General features: G+C 33.0%; 1 long non-coding RNA gene across 1 annotated transcript; it reads left to right on the top strand.

Moving 5' to 3' along the window:
• The first annotated feature begins 2,427 nt into the window (after nt 1-2,427).
• LOC148291262 (uncharacterized) lies at nt 2,428-3,746 on the top strand. The gene is made up of 3 exons (XR_015826502.1): nt 2,428-2,638; nt 2,744-2,822; nt 3,412-3,746. It is a non-coding gene; the product is annotated as an uncharacterized LOC148291262 (long non-coding RNA).
• Nucleotides 3,747-5,479: the final 1,733 nt, after the last annotated feature.

The raw sequence follows: 5,479 nt of genomic DNA, 5'->3' as shown, positions 1-5,479 counted from the left end.
ATGAGTATCCAAGGCCTCGTTTACTTGCCACACTGCACATGTGGCATCATTTACTTGATAATATTCATTAAGTACAGGACTTGGTCTTCTTCTTGCTCTCACTTTTTTGAACAAAGGATGCACCCATTGATATACGAACGACTTATTGACAAAGAGCAAACTGTCTCTCTTTCAATTTTAACGCCAACGCTAATTAGTTATACCAATAGAACATAAGTGTACTACTCACCATAGCGGAGTGAGACCTTAAAATACGAGTTATGAGAAGAAAATAAAACGAGCAAGATTTTACAAGTTGAGGGATGAGAAAACCTAATATAATTATGATGATTAGAAATATACATGAATTAATTTCCAACATGGTTTAGGAAGTTAAATTAAAATCTTGGGAGATATCTATTTGTATATAAATAAGAGGACATGATGAGCAATTGAAGACACATAACAAATTTTTTTATAAGGATTTTGGACATGAAATCTTCAAAATCCGTACATTACTCTTGATGAAGTGAACAACTTTTTGCAAATCCAATCCTTAAAATCGAACTCCAATATCTAACAAGAAGGTGAAGAAAAAGTCATAATTGAACAAGAAGATGATGTACGCCATATCGGCGAAAATTCTTACTTACATCCTTTCAAGGCTGTCGACAACTTAGATTTGTTGCATAAGATGTGTATCCAATAAGGGTGTTTTGAACCAAGAAACCGGCGAGTTTGGCCAATGCTCATTAGCATAGGGCAACAAAACAACAAATGAGATGAGGAAGAATAGATTAATATCGATATTAAATATCGTCAATTTATCGATAATATCGCGATATGAAACTGAAAAATAGATTAAAATTGTTGAGAATTGGCGCTTTTGCGCACAAGGGGAATTGAACCCGTCTCTTGGGAACCAACCTACTGAGCCTTATCCACCACGATGTGGACGAATTTGTTAATAAAGCTACAACGTGTAATATATATATGGTCATTAAAAATTTCTGCAAGCTAATACTATCTAGGATAAATTTCCATTAAAAAAAAAAATTTCCCTAATGATAAATTTAGGCATATGTTTAATGTTATTTATTATTTTATTATGGAGTTGTATTTTATTTTATTTGGTTATATATTATGGAGTTGTATTGTAGTAATTTTTTTTTGTCAAGCTCAAATATCTTATCATATGTAATATATTGTAGTAAATTATTATAACTAAAAAATTATGGTGTGTTTAATTTTCTTTCACTAATTACTACGTATTTTCTAAAGACACAGTGTTTGTCAGGTCACTACATAATTAACTTAAATCACTCAAACCCACCATGCCATGCATTTTATTCCAATTTTTTGTGATAAAATAATAGACAATGGACTAAATAAACATCCTCTAAAGTTTGAATGAAAATTTTCAAGTTTTTCTAACAATTTCCGTTATTTTTATTTAATTTTTATCGATATCGATATTTCCTCGATATTTCCATCGATATATCCGTGTTTTTGGACCACCGATATTTCCGAAACTCTCAATATTTTAGACCTTGATCCTTACGTACATAGTTACTAGACCCATATGGAGGGACAAATTATGATATTGTTTGTTCTGAACATAAATCTCAAGAAAAATACAAGTTTATATGAGTAAGTCATTCTTAAGTTTTGTTATATCTTACCAAGCTGCTACTACGTCGTACTCTACATCTATCATCTGAGATACGATCCACATACAACATGCAGCGACTAGCAAAATTATCTCTTAAACATATGTAAATTATTAGAAAATTAGAAAATATAATAACTACTGGTTAACAAATGCCCCAATGTTTAATGTACTCCAATGCCCTTGTTAACCAAGAATTCGTGAACGTCTACGAGCATGTAGGAAGTGAGCGGCTATACTATTTGCTCTTCTCTCTGCAAAAAAATGAAGACTAACATACATTAGGAGACATTAATATATAATTATACTTAAAACAAAAATTAGGTTTATCCTAATACCATGAGATCTGGTGGTAGTTTTGGTATTTCCTTTCTGTTAATGCCCTGCAATAATTGAATAATAACAAAGTTAAGATATATTATTATACAAATAGGGCATTTCTCGAAGGAAAATGCTAGGCTTACCACCAGGCCCGGCCCTGGGCAGGGGCAAACAGTGCGATTGCCCTGGGCCCAATATTCAGAGGGGCCCAAAATTTTTTTTTAGTAAGTATTATATTAGATTATTATAACTATTAACTAATTTAATATTTTGAAAAGAAAAAAAAAGACCAACGATGGTCTGTTTCACTCTTCAAGAAGAAGAATATTTGGATCTATTCCATTCCACTGCTCAAGAAGAACATCTGTTCCACTCCTCAAGAAGAAGAACGTTGCATCTGTTCTACTCCTCCAGTTCGTCGCTTTTGCTGGTGCTTCTTATTCTTCTTCTTATTCTTCCTCTTCCTCTAAAGAATTTTGAATCCCCTTCATTTCATCTCATCTAAGCCTCTCTCTCTCCTACAAGTTACAAAGTTGTGAATCCCCTTCATCTCATCTCATCTAAGCCTCTCTCCTACAAGTTACAAAGTTGTGAATCCCTAAATTAATTTTTCTGTTGGTAGATTGGGGAGATTCCAAAATCCAAAGTGTGGGCTTTTATCAATTGAAGGTAATTTTTTTTATGATTTGATATATCAAATGAAAAGGGAAATATGATTTTTTTTTGTTTATTTGTAGATTTGTGAACTCATGAAATTACATATTCTCTTTGCAGGGATTCTTTTAAGCTCTAATTGATTGCAAATTTGTTTATGTGGAGAGCGATTTCTCAAAGGGGGTTTCTCAAATTCCAGGTTATGTTGTTTTTTATTTATTCTTTGAAGTATTAAAATTGCATTGAGGAGTAGATTTGAACAAATGCAAACATATGATGGTATTTTTGGGTTCTTGTTTAATTCAAAGAAGTTAACTTCATTGGGTGATGAGGAATTGAAAAATTGTTGTCTGAAGCTTGAAACTACTTTAAGAAATGGTGAGTCTTCTGATGTTGATGCAAGTGATTTGTTTTCAGAGTTACAGGTGCTGCGATATCTTTTACCATCAGCAGTAAACACAACACTTGAAATTGTAGAGTTTGTAAAAGATATGGATTGTTTTCCAAATGTTTTGATTGCCTATAGAATACTATTGACTGTACCTGTGACTGTAGCATCTGCAGAAAGAAGCTTTTCTAAATTAAAATTATTGAAATCTTACTTGAGGTCTACCATGTCACAAGAAAGGCTAAATGGGCTAGCAATCTTATCCATTGAAAAGGAGATGTTAGAAAAGCTTGAATTTGAAAGCATCATTGAGGATTTTGCTTCTCAAAATGCAAGAAGAAAATCATTTACATAATACCTTTTCAGTTGTGATTTTGTTGTTTTTCACCTTATCTTGCAGGTGGTGATGTTGATATTTTGCTGGTTGCTGAGGATGCAAAGAGATTCAAGTAGGCTGCTGCACTTTGCTTTGGCTATTGAGAATGTAAAGACATTTTTGTTTTGCTGGTTGCTAAGGATGCAAAAGGGTTTCATATAGATTGATGTTATTTTGCTTAGGCTATTCAGCATGTAGAGAATTTTTTTCTTTTGGTTGGTTGCTTGTTGGTGGATGAAAAAGAACTTATTTTGCTGGATGAAAAAGAACTTATTGAATTGTTATAAGTATTTATCTTGTTTATACATTGTAGCCTTTTATTCTAAATTTTAATATATTGAAGTTTGAATCGATGGACAGATTAGATCTTGGTTGAAAAATAAGAGAGTTATCACTAAGTTTAAATATATATATATAGGGCCTAATTTTTACTTTTGCCCTGGGCCCTGAAAAATTCAGGACCGGCACTGCTTACCACATTTGTATTGGTATGCCCCTACTGCATTCTCCTCGTAGTTTCCCTCACATCGATTGTGATAGTAGACTTTCAAGAAATATTTTATATCATGAACTATTCTTTTAACCGGAACTGCCCTCGTAATTTCACTTCTGAAGGCATTTTTCCAACTTGTCAAAGATGGTTCTCACTTGACAACTTGTCAAAGATGGTTGTCAAAGGCATTTTTCCAGTTATCCAACTTATTCACTTAAAAACTAATGAATATTAAGTGGATGTGGATGTGGATGTGAGAGACTTTTCCTCTATTTTTCTATGTCCAAGTGAGAACCGGATCTAAATAAATATAGCCAGTTTGCACCCCCTTCTCTCTCACTTCCCTTTCTTCGTCTGCCCAAGTACAAATAAAACTCTAGCTTTACAATTCTCAAAGCCATCTTTAATGGCGGTTGCAGAGGAAGAGACCGTCTGCAAAGTGAGATTTTTTAACATGTTGAGAATTGTGAGACAAACGTTTTTTTATTCCTCGCTTATGAAACAAGTTATTACTAGGACTTTGAGTGCGATGGAAAAATGAAAATTTGCTCAAGCTGAGAAGGTTGCTTTAAGAGCCAGCAAAGGCATGATAGATCAGGCTAGGGGAGAAAAGAAAATGGAGGTTCTGCATTTCCCCAACTGAAGTGAATGTGAAATGTACATGCTCACATTTTAGAATATATATATTTATCTCAATTTTCATGTTACACACTATTGGTTCATATGGTTACTGACATGGTTATATTTCTTACAACACTGTGAATTTCAATTTTGATTAGGAAGACGAGAAACGGTTAAAAAGGGTTGCACTATTTTTTGAATTTGACTAGTATTGTTGGTGTTAGTGCCATGAAGATTTCAGGTGCAGCTAATGCCATCATTTTTTGAATTTGACTTAGTATTGTTAGTGTTAGTGTTAGTGTTAGTGTTGTAATTAATGAAATGTACACTCTTCTAACATGTTAGTGATTTACTTATTCTGTTATGTGTTAGTGTTGGGTCTGCTACTTTGTTAAAGTTGGGTTTGTTAGAGTTGTTCCTAATAAGAAGGAAGGGTGGGATTACCCTTATCCTTCCTATTGTTTCTCACTTTTCTTTCTCTCTCTATCTTTCTCTATCTTTGTTTGTCTTTAATATTTTTCGACCTTTTCAGTTATAGTTTATTTTTCTACTGATCATGTCTTTGCTCTTTCTGTCTAATTAATGGGATATAATGGAGAAGACTTCTAGCCTTGGATTAGGAGTACTAGATGTAGGTTTTGTTAGGGCCATGAATTACTCCATTACTATCATGTATCACTTGAATATTTATATTCAACGTAACAACCAATACATTCTTTAATGGTGTTTAATATAACCAACTAAAATTGAATGAGTTAATGATTGGTGTGAAAAGAATAAGCAACTAAACCATGCCACTTAAAACAAAGGTAGCTATTGATAATTGTTTAGTTGCTAGGGCCTTTAGCCACCAATTTTAGTCGCTTAGTTGGCTAAATACTTAGAAAGAAAATGGTGACTATTGCTCAATATTGTAGTAGTACCTATATGCATTTTAAAAAATAAAATAAAAAAGCTTGCTTACGAGTTTGTTGCTGA

This window comes from Prunus avium, chromosome 8 (genome assembly GCF_965620075.1).
Source record: "Prunus avium chromosome 8, drPruAviu1.hap1.1, whole genome shotgun sequence".
Lineage (NCBI taxonomy): Eukaryota > Viridiplantae > Streptophyta > Magnoliopsida > Rosales > Rosaceae > Prunus > Prunus avium.
The sequence above is the reverse complement of the archived record's forward strand: the minus strand, read 5'-3'. Positions and strand labels throughout refer to the sequence as shown.